The following is a 12,743-nucleotide window of genomic DNA, read 5'->3' as shown; positions in this document are numbered from 1 at the left end:
AATATACAATAAGAATCCCTAATTTTGTGTATAATTATAATGGACCAATAAAACAGCCTCCATGGACCCATTTACACACAAATACACACAGAAACCTCTCCTGAATCCTTCATATGATATATACAGCTTCTGAGGCATCTCTCTATATAATTTTAGTCCTCATATGTTCTCCTTGCCTGAGAGTGGGCTGTACCTAAGTGAGTAGTTTCTTATAAAAGAAATTGTAAAGAATCATGAGGGTTACTTCCATGATTATGTTACAAAGTAACTATGGCTTCCTTTCTCTCTTGCTCTGGTGTTTGCTCTGGCTCCCATGTCTCACCAGCTGCCATGTCTTGAGCACACACGAGCTCACTATAGAAAGGCTCATGTGGCAAGGAACTGAGACTTTCCAGTAACTACATGAGTGAGCCTGAAAGGTAGATCCTGTCCTAGGTGAGTCTTCCATGAGTGCAGGCCCTTCATCACAGTGTAGGTAAAAGCATGATTCAGAAGCTCCTAGCTCAACTACACCTGTTCTCTTACTTGTTTCCACAGAAACTGAGACAACAAATGTTTATTTTAAGCTGCTATGTTTGGGGACATTTTGTTACACAGCAACGAATAATATGCCTCATGATTCTTTAAGTATAAGGTAAGCCATTGGGTATAATTATTCACGCATCATATTTCAAAAGATTGAAGTTTAATAATGCTCATTCTTAATAATGTGGTTGGGGAAGTGATAGAGACTCTTACTGTTGTTTATGGTATATAAATTGGCTCATTTTATAAAGGCAGATAATTCATTAATATCTACTAAAGGTTTAAATGTTCATGCTCATTGATCCAGCAATTTGCTTGATGAAGTCTGCAAATTCACATAATATGTGATCATCAAAAGAGGAATGATTATTTTAATTGTCTCACATGTGCAGTGAAATATCTTGCAACTTTAAAAAATAAGAAAGTATTTCTAACTAGGTAGATAGGAAAAGTTACCAAAGAAAAATGTTACTTTTGCATTATTCACATTTTATTTTGTTCAGTTTTCTTGGGACTTTTCACCCTGCCTCTAAAAGAGTTTTCAGCAATGTTTATTCTACTTTTTTAGTAAGATGGTTTGTATATTACAATAGTGACTCTGGAGCCAAACAGCCTGGCTCAGTTTCTTCTCTGCCTCTTCTGGCCTGACCTTGGATAGGAAAAAGCTGAGTCACAGAATGCCTAAGTTAGAATCTAACTATCTCATTGGTATGCTGGGAAAATCAAAGTTATCATAAGACAAGACTTAGAATAGTGTCTGAAATACAGTACAGACAATGTAAGCATCAATTATTTTCTAAATTGTTATTTATATTTGAATATAAGCAATTTTATCTAGATTAGATACTCCCTAAACATTGATTTGGATATTTCAAGGATGTGGTCCTTGAGTACTCTCATCAGATCTTTCCTTGATGTATGTTTCTTCTTTGTGTGATCTACCTTCAGGGTTTACCTCCTTGGTTAGCAGACAACCTATGTAGTTTGAGGAAATCCCATATTTTAGAAGATTTCTATATATTACTGTGGATATTAAAAACGATTATTACTTTCAATGATATTGGAGAAATATGCTATATAGTCCTTTTCAACAAAGACAATTTTTTTGAAACATTTTTCTACCCTACCAATAGCTCATCTGTTTCCATATGAAATCACAACTATCAAAATCTGGTGTCCTGGCACCATTCTCGAGAGTACAAAAGTCATGTACAACTAATTAAAACAAATTAAAACATTAAAAACAACAACTCAGAAATACTCACTGAAATCCATGGCATCAAAGATGAAAAGGACTAGGACTAAATTTCAGCAGGAAGGCAGCTGACAGAACAAGTGTTTGCGTACATAGGGATGAAATCTTTCATATGACATTTATGATGCAACCAAAGTGTTGGATGGCCAGAAGTAAGTTGGAAAGAAAGACTGGACCCCAGCCAAGCTAAAATGTTTGAGATTTATCTTATCTGCCAGTAGAAATGTGACTTGTTAGAAGATAATTGTGAAAAAGGCATAGAAAATGCTTCAAATGGTTAGATATTGATGGTTGGAGACACAGGCAGGAGGAAGGCCTGACTTAAAACAGCAACAGAGACCAGGGCTTTGTCAAAGACTCACTTGATGCTGAATAGGAGCACTCATAAAACAGGTAAGGTAAGGTGTGAATACACTCCTAAACCATAATCATTTCTGCTTACAATATGATTATTTCTGTGCAAGGTAAAAGAAATATACAGTTAACATGTAGGGTGGTCTCCATTATCTAGTCTGGAATAATTTTAGAAGAAATTTTGTAGTCTAATCTTTAAAAAATAACAGATAATGCAGGTGCCTATTACAATATTAGGCTGATCTATATTGCTAGGATATTTCTATTAGCACAAATGAAGAAATTACTAAGTACAATTTATGTAATATTAAAATGTGGACATTTCTAATGTATCATTTTAAAATTTTTAATTAAAATTTTTAAAGGCTCTTTTAAAAGGGCAGAACACTGTACTCCTGAAAACTGTTTTCTGGAAGAGATTTAAAAGTATTAAAATTTCTTTAGAATAACACCACAAATAAGTAACACAATATATGTAAAATAACATCTAGCATATGACAAAGTATAAATGTAAAGTTTCTATCAATACTACTATTAACTCAGTAAAATAATATTTTAAATGTTTTAATTTGTATCAATAACTATTCCTTCTAGATATTTCTACCTTAAGTGTCTAGGTCTTTGTAGCACTTGGAAATATATTCATTTTTTTCTAAGGTATAGTAAATATAAAAATATTAACAGTCTAAATTAACCAAAATATTCGAACTTGAGGCTTAGAAATAACTTTTTGAAAATTTTATTTTTAAAAATATACATAAATAATTTTCAAGATCTATATGTATATCTGTTATGTATTGTTTCCATATGTTGGTTTTGTCACCTGAATATGCATGTGTTTTAACTCTTTGTCAGATACTGTTATCAAAGAGTTTTTCAAAATTCTATATATTAACCTTCAGAGCACTATCTAGAATCATGAAGGATCTGAGATTTTTCCCTCCTTGCAAGTTAACAAATTTCATGGATGCTGCCAGTTTCATGGCTAAAAAAAGCAGACAGAGAACACCTGTTACTCAGTGCACAGCAAGCAGCATGACTAGTGTATTTGTGTGATATCCCTTTACCCAAGTCCTTCTGGATAAATAAGCCCAGAACACCTGCACATGTAGAAAACTTCTGTGCAGGAAAGACACTCTGAGCTTGGAGAACTGAAACTTTTTTTTTTTTCTTAAATGAGCAGTGACAGTTTTCCTTTGCTCTGAAGGAAGACATTATCTTTGTTCTACTGCACAGTAAACACACCTGCTTTTGCTCCTAAAGAAACCCTGTTTGTGTCAAGGTGGTTTTCTAAACCAAAATCATTGATACTGTATAACAAATGGCAGTTAATTACTCCCTTACAAGATATTGCAAAATATGAAAGATCCATAGAAAATTATCTCCCAACAGGCATAAATAAAACAAAAGTACAGTATCACATTTCCAGTTTCACATTGATTTAGTAATATAACACCAAACCCCCAAAGATGACTGCAATCAGCAGCAAAGAAGAATTTGATTCTGACTAATATTATAAATCACAATATTATAATGTACTGATCTCTGGTGGATATTTGCTTTTGGGTCATATCTAAATTAAAAGCTTTACTTATAATTATTGAATGAAATAGAACTCAATAAGTATTAATTTACAAGAATAAGATTACAGTGAATGATTTTCATAGGCAAATATGCATATGATTTCTCCAAATTAAAAATATTAAATGAAATAGAGATTTTATAACTATTTACAGAAAAATCTACACAGTCCAAATCATTTGAGGAAGGAGACAAAAATGCATTATTTAGATTATACAGATTTACCTGTATCTGTCTAGGAATTTCTGACCTCTTTTAACATTCTATCTTGGAATAATTGGATACAATTTGGGGGTACATTGCTATGATCAATTCTTAAACCGAATCTACCATCTTCCTTTCATAAAAGACATGTTTCTTTCAGAATATTTCAATGTTTTAAAAAAAAAAATCTATGTAGCTATGGCACCAAGTTTACACCAATCTGTGGCCAAGTTAGGATATGGCCAAATCAAGAAAGCTATATTAAGATATTTCTCACTTTTGATTTCTCCCAGCATTCTATTACAAATATTTTTAAAGGCACAAAAGAGTGAAAAGAATAGAACAATGAAAATCCATTGACCTCTCATGTGCATTAATAAATTATTAAAGTTTTAGTATGTGTTCTTTTTCTTTAGAATAATTGAAAGGAAGATAATATTTAGGAATTTCACTTCTACATGCATAGCATATTTTCATGTTTTCTCCTTAAAATGAAAAATCTCAGTTCTCACATTAACATCTTTATTTTCTTTATCTTTCAATAAAATGGTTTTTAAATTATAATATCAAGTTCTATGCAAAATAAGCCTACTGATTACAAGTTCATGATTCTTTGTAGATTTTTTTATTGATTTTTTTAAATACATGACAGCAGAATGTATTAAAATTCTTATTACACATATAGAGAACAATTTTTCATCTCTTTGTATAAAGTATGTTCACACCAATTCATGTCTTTATACATGTACTTGTTTTTTTTTGCATTACAATTCTTATTACACATATATACCACAATTTTTTCATATCTCTGTATATAAGGTAGATTGATACCTAATTTTTTACTTCATACGTGTACTTTGAATAATGATGTCCATCACATTTCACCACATTGCTAATCCCCTGCCTTCTCTCTTTCCCTCCCTCTCCTCTTCCCTATCTAGAATTCATCTATTCTTTGTAGATTTTTAATATCAAAATATGTTCCAATGTGGGGCTGGGGTTGTGGATCAGCGCTTGCCTTGCACATGCAAGGCCCTGGGTTCAATCCTCAGCACCACATAAAAATAAATGAATAAAATAAAGATATTGTGTCCAACTAAAAATAAATATTTAAAAAACATCTTCCAATGTGTATTTATAGTCAGAATATTACTCAAGATTTACACAAACATCTATTCTTTGTGTGCATATATGATGAATTTTCTAATAAATAAGTATCTGCTTTTGATTTTTTTCAGCTTTAGGTCTTTTGAACAGCCCATTATAGTATGTCTTTAAAAAATAATAGATTTTATAGAAAATTACTGTTTCCATTTTTATTTCATTCTTTCATTACTATCATCTCCTAGAGGCAATGATTTTCATTATTTATGATTGAACTTGGCTCTCTAGTTAACCCATTCTGCTTTTCACTTTGCAAAAATAATAAAGGATATAGATGATAAAAAGACAGATACATAAAATTTCTCAAATTGGAATACTATATAGAGTCCTATAACTTTTCTTCTACTAACCATGAATATCTTGGCCTAAGCAGTGTTTTTTTTTCCTCCTCCCATCCCTCCTCATCTTTCTCTTCCTTCCCTTCTCCTTCCTCCTCCCCTACTTTTCCTCCTCCTCTTTCAGCTGGAAAACCACCATCTGGAGATATTACATAGGCTACTTAATCAGTCTCTTATGACAGTCATCTAGATTGTTTCCAGTAGTTTGGAAAAAAAAATTTGTTATACAAATAAAAGTTTGTACATATAAAATTTTTAAAATTAATTTATTTTAATTAGGTATATATGACAGCAGAATGCATTTTGATTAATTGTACACAATTGCAGCACAACTTTTCATTTTTCTGATTGTACATGATGTAGCATGGCACCATATTTGCAGTCATACAGGTACCTAGGGTAATGATGTCCATCTTGTTCCACCATTTTTCCTGCATCCATACTCCTTCCTACATCTCTCTCCCCTTGCCCCATCAAAGCTCCTCCATTTTTCTTATGTCCCCCACATTATGGATCAGCATCCACTTATAAGAGAGAACAATCGGCCTTTGGTTTTGGGGAATTGGCTTACTTCACTTAGCATGATATTCTTCAACTCCATCCACTTTCTGTATGGAGATTCCTTAGAAAACTTGGAATGGTACCACTGTTTGACCCAATTATCCCATTCCTTGATCTATATCCAAACGACTTAAAATCAGCATACTATAGTAAGGTAGGCACATCAATGTTTATAGCAGATCAATTCACAATAGGTAAACTGTGGAAGCAAACAAGATGCCCTTCAATAGATGAATGGATAAAGAAACTGTGGTATATATACACAACAGAATATTACTCAGTATTAAGAGAGAATAAAATTATGACATATAGAATTTTGATTTCATGGAGTAATATCTTTAGGGAAGATTCCTAGAAAGAGATTTCTGAATCAAACAAGTGTGTAGTCCTTTTACTGCATATTTCCAAATTCTCTGTTATGGTGGAATGTTTGGAACTTACACCAGCAATTTATAAGAATGATGGCTTCCCCACAGCCTCACCAACAGATTGTATTTTCAAGCTTTTTAATTTTTGCCAATTTCATATATAAGAAAAAAATGTGTCTTTTACTTTCAATTTTTTTCTCAAAATTAAGTACCCAGACATGCCTCCATACTCTTACCTTATTTTTCTATATATGTTCAGTTTGTGCTTATATTTACTATATGAAATAATTACCATATGAATCACAACACAAAGAGCAACACATTTGGAGAAACTTCTTTACATGGTATCATATTAAAAGAACATTATTAACTGTGTCACCTGCTCCATTTATCCATTCAGGTATCACTTGGTGAAAAAATGTATAATATGATAGTAATTGAGGTCTTTATTGATTACAGTCCAATGATTGGCCTGGAAAAACATGTAGTTTCAAAAATTGAGGGGAAACACATTATAGGTAATTACACAAGGTATTTGGTTGAAAAATCACTAAGGCTTCATACTAGGGGAAATATATGTTAAAAGGTGAGTTTACTTCTTTTTATACTATCTGATAATTTCACTGAATGTTTTACTATTACACTTTATTAAATTTAACTTTAAAAAACTAAACCAAAAGTAGTTTTTAATCAAGAAGATATTTTAAATGCACAAGTACTTTTAAACTAAATCAGTGGCTTTGATCCAAACTTCTTAGGTCATTTCAAACTCTGTAGCTCCACTCTGTTCATATACACGTCAAGAGTGAATGCCATGATGAAAATCCAGACTTGAAAATTAATCCTCTTTTATGATTCTTTCCATTAACTGCCCAAGCCCGTGTGGCAGCCAGCTGGAACAGCAGCTTACTCCAACTTATAGAATGCAGTTAAGGAATTGGAAAGAGGGCCAAGTTTCATACCACCAGGGAAAAATCACATAGATTTGTAGACCTAGGTAGAAATTTAAGGATAATAAAGTCCAATTCTATGGTTTTCCAGATTAGTAAACTGAGGCATGAAAAGGTAAATGAGTGCTCCAGATTAAATGTCAAGGATATCTCAGAAAGTACCTGGAATACTCCTTTTCATACTTCTAATCCCATCTGCTTCTGTGGAGAGCTGTCTTCCTTCAGTCATTTTACTTTTTCATCAAGTGTGTGTGTGTGTGTGTGTGTGTGTGTGTGTGTGTGTATCCTGAGTCTAGTATACATCTCACAGCTACATTTTAATAATGGAATACTACGATGTTTGGGAATTTATTTTGCTTTCTTTAGAGTAGTAAAATAACTATTTTAATTTTGAGAGGTGTGAAACATGAATCATTACTCAAACCATACAGACTCTTTTTCAAGTCTCTTAAAAGAGCAAAATTTCAAAGTTCCATTTTTTTTCCACTAAGGTAAAAAGATCTCATTTCTCCCACCATCTCTATGAGTTACCAAGGTAGTATCCTCTTTTGCTCCCATGATATGCTATTTGGATATATTTTGCATCTAAATCTGTACTGTGTAGTCACCAATAACCTGTAGCTCATTATTATGAATGCAGGAAAGGAGTGGGAATATACCTTTAATAATAATACCTCCAAATATATGTTAGCTCTTATTTTTAATGTATTATATAGTTTTTTAAAAGCTGAGAACTTACTTGGTAGAAGAACATAGAAGTCTCATTTGCATTATATTAACATATAATTGATATATAAGATAATTATAATTTATTTCATTTGTCCTTTGAGATTCAAAGAATGTCTATTTCTAGTATTAAAATATTAACTATTAGTAAAGAGTCAGTCCAAGGCAGATCTAGTGCTTGATATTCTTGAGTTTAAATCTAATTTGTGTACCCGGTGTGCTTATGCAACTATGTGACCCTATATAAATTTCATTTTTTTTCATCCACAAAGTAGGAATAATCACTTCTCCTTTACAGGTTTGTTTTTGGAGCACAATAAGAAAATGTAAGGCAAAGTTATTCAGTATTATTTATCTTCTCGTTTCATGCTCTAATGTTTTATAAACATTGCATTTATCTGTCTTACCTAATATATAAAAATCTCAGCTCTTCAATAATATAACCTCTAATATCCCCTGAAATCTTAATAAATTTATTGTAACAGGGCATCAAAAATGCTACCTTTAACAGAAAGTGGTTTTTTTTCCTAATTATAATCCTATGAACATTTTCAAGTAACTCCAAAATTTTCTGGTCTTCATTTGTTGTCTCTTTCTTTCACAACCAACACATTACTGACAATAAAAATGTATTCATTCTAATTTCAAAGGAAGAAAATACCTAGTTCAGAAATTGAGGGCCGGGTGATAGAGTTTTCCAAGAAGGTACAATTATTCAGCCAGCACACTGTGCAGAATCCTTTCTCTGTGGAGTTCTTGTCCTGAATTAACTGGTTGGATGACCTACTGTTTAATTGCACAATCTTCATTTCCCTAGGTGATGTACTGTGATGTTGACTCTAAGTGGGCTCAGACAGCCTTTATGATTGAAATTTAAAGAGCTTGTATTACAAATGAGATATTTATTTTCAATTTATTTTTAAGAGGTATCTACCTAGCTGGGAGTAAGTAAAGATTTGACATTTTCTCCTGAGTTGAGCAATTGTACAATCATTCATCTTGATTTTCTCAGCTCCCACCCTTATTCAAACCTTTACACACCACATCAGAACAATCGCAAGGAATTTCTATTTGATTGTGTTTTTCTCTACTTTTATATCATCCTGCACTAGTGACTTAAAGTCAGTGTAAACAACATACTCTCTAGTTATATATGGACTGCATTCCAGATTTCTTACTTTGTGAATTCAATGTGTTTTAACATCATGGGCTTCCGGGTCTGTCTCTTTATTATACAAGTTCTGCAGTGCAGGCAAATGGATCATCCTGTAAGGATCAGAACAAACTGTTTACTTTGTGCCTCAAAATTTCTTTCATTACAATTTTATCTTTTTAAAATATAAAATCCTAATCAACATTTATGTTCTAAGAAATATCCATTTCTCACCTCTTTTCCACCAATATTTTTAAGTTTTCTCATATCTGTCATCATCAGTTCTGACGGAATCTAGTAATTAGATTTTTTTAAAGTACTTCAACATCACTCTCAGAGTGATGTTGTCTGGGGTACAGTCTTGGTACTAAGATTTTTAAACTTTCTCCAGGTAGTTCTGGTGTGTAGTCAAAGTTAACAGACACTATCATAACACATCCCAGTTATATACTATGTGCACAGTTCATTAAGCAACTTAATGGGATACACACCATCTCTGTGAAATTCATATAGTTGAAATGTTTTAGAGGTATCATTCAGTTCTGTATAAATGTTGATGTTTTTCTGGTCTTATGGTGCCATATGTAAATTACTATTTTATAATCTTAGTACACTGTGGAAATATAAAATACATTTTAAAAATTAAACAATTTAAGTAAAAATAAATATAGCTCTCTTAAATGTGTTCTTATATAAATAGAATGGTAATCACTCGACTTGTTTCCAGTGCCAGCCTTCACCAAAATTAATCATTCTCAATGCATAGCATTCCAGATAGTTTTGTAAAGAACAGAAGAAACCACATGTTCTAATACTCTGGTTATGTTTAGAGAATTCAGAGAACAGCTAGAAGACCAGTGTAATTACAGAAGAGCAAGTAAGAGGCAGTGATAGGAAGGAATGGAAGCCCATACAATCACATCAATATGACTCATGCACAGTAGTATAGGACATTGTTAGGGCTTTGGTTTTTACTGTGAGAGAGACAGCTATTGGAGCATGCAGAGTTTAAACACAAATTGCATGAAGTAAATTAGATTTTAAAAATATTACTTGTCTACTTAGGGCTAAAATTACTAGAAATTATTTGAATAATCCAAAAACGAGAGAAAAATGTTTAGGGATGTAGAGGTAGGAGTAAAGATGACCGAAAGTCTGTGGATTCTAGATGTGTTTTGGAAGTAGCACCAATGGATCTGCTATTGGAATAGACATGAGTATGAGAAGAGGAGAGGGACTAATTTTGATTCCAGGGTTTTGAAGTGAAGATATAAAAGGAATTTCATTTACAACTAAGTCATATGCATTCCAATTATACACTACTTTTAGTTTACTAAACAATAAAACACACACAAGTGCTACAACCTACAGGGCTGAATCCTAGAAACTGGTGAGGGGTGATGCGGGATTAAGAAAGCATACAAATACTTATGGAAATCAATCTGTGACCAGGTGGGACACTGACCACTGATGGAGGAACAGTGACCCAGAGGTAGTTCAGCACATTTATTATATAGGGTCTCACAATGAGGAAGTTAAAGCTATAGGGCAATGTTCTTTCTGCACTAAAAAGTTACAGAACTAGAAACATTTTTGTAGCTATTCTACTATTGAAGTGCTAGGAGCAAGCTGTCATTATCCTACTACATCAGGAAGCCCATTGTCCAGAGTTTCTGCAAAGGAGGAAGGCTTGAAGTGGCAACCCTTGCAAAATATTGTGATTATCTTGTTATGCTCAAGGTCAAGACTGTTATTGTTTCTGACCTTTGCACAGAACTTCCTCAGGCAGGGCTTTACCACAACTCCTAAGCAATCTTATCCTGCACCTTTGCACAGAAAGTTCCCTGAGCAAAGTGTAGCCATAGTTCCAAGGTAATCAAAGACCATGATCCAAGTCCACTCTCTACACACTTTTTTTTATATGATACTAGTCATGATTACTTCCTTTCCCCATTGTAAGATGGAAATAATTTTACATCAGAGCATTCTTGTATCAAATCAGATAATATATGCAAAATGCCTAGGACTTAGTTGGATTCATCAGTATTTGATTAACTATAAACAACATGTAAGGACTCAGTACAGATAGAGTATGTCATTGAGATGTGAAAGATGAAATCACCAGCTTAACCACCTACTAGCTATAATATTCAAGAGACTACAATGTGACACTCTAATTATATAACCAGTGTAAACATTTTGGTCAAAATACCCAAATACCCCAAAAAGAAATATGTGACTATTGGGACTATTACAGTCTTAAAATAGAATTAATTTTTATAGAGAAATGCAAGCTCTCTTAATTGGGTTATTGGGTGTTTAACCAGCATTATTGGGTTCCTTGAGTTTTGAATAGAAGTAATACAGACAACAATAAAATCACCTAACAACATATTTCTCAGAACATATTCCTATGATTCAGGGACACAGGATTGTAACTGCAAAGTTAAAGTCATTGTAAGGTCAGCAAGACTGACACAGAAAGTTGTTTTCATAGTAATTATCTGGTGAGTAAGTGAACAAAGAGGAACTTTGAGAGGCCCTGCCATGATTCAACATTTAATACCAAAGAAAAGAAGTTCAAATACAAGGTCTATATTTATTATTGCACATTTGTTTGAATCTCGATTTTCTTCATTTGTTAAAAAGGGATAATAATTATTGCCACAAGAGTTTTAATAAGGATTTTATGTATAAAAAGTTCTGCAAAGTAGAAGTTCTGGCACACAGTAAGTTTTCAATCAATGTCAGCAGCTAGAAGGTACAGAAGAAAATGATACCTGAGACTAAGGATATGTGTTTACAAATCTCTGGTGAGAAGAGAGAAGAATATCAACAAGATCACACAGATGGCCTACATATTGCTAATAGCTCCAGGTGTCTAAGTTGCTTGTTAAATAAACCTGCTTGCAATTTATCAATAATATTGTTCAGGTCCCCTCATCTAATTCCTTTTGTTAATGCCATTAGTCTAAATTATCATGCAACTTCAGATGGTATAAATCAGGCGTACTTGAAGCAGGTAGACATAACTGTCCATCTGGCAATGATTTGGAGCCAAGGAGAAACTACACAAGCTAGATAACCAGTTAGAAAGGCACATGTGAAAGTAACCACAGTGTGTGCGCACACACACACACACACACACAAGCTTTCCCTTTTTTTTTTTTTTTATTTTAAGCTCATTGACTTCATAAAATAGCATCCAAAAAACAAACTCTCTATTTTGGTTAGCAAGGAAGTTTTACAAAATGATACAAATGAAATACTGTACTTTATTGATGATTCTAGTAATTTTTGCCCTAATTATGAGTGTAGTCAATAGCTTTCTTACAATTTTATTTTACCTATGTAATATATATATATTTTTAGTTATATATATATATATATATGTCACATTTTATATATATATATATGTCACATTTTATATATATATATATATGTCACATTTTATATATATATATATATGTCACATTTTATATATATATATATGTCACATTTTATATATATATATATGTCACATTTTATATATATATATATGTCACATTTTATATATATATATAT

This window comes from Urocitellus parryii, chromosome 7 (genome assembly GCF_045843805.1).
Source record: "Urocitellus parryii isolate mUroPar1 chromosome 7, mUroPar1.hap1, whole genome shotgun sequence".
In the NCBI taxonomy this organism is placed as follows: Eukaryota; Metazoa; Chordata; class Mammalia; order Rodentia; family Sciuridae; genus Urocitellus; species Urocitellus parryii.
Note: the sequence above shows the minus strand (reverse complement) of the source record.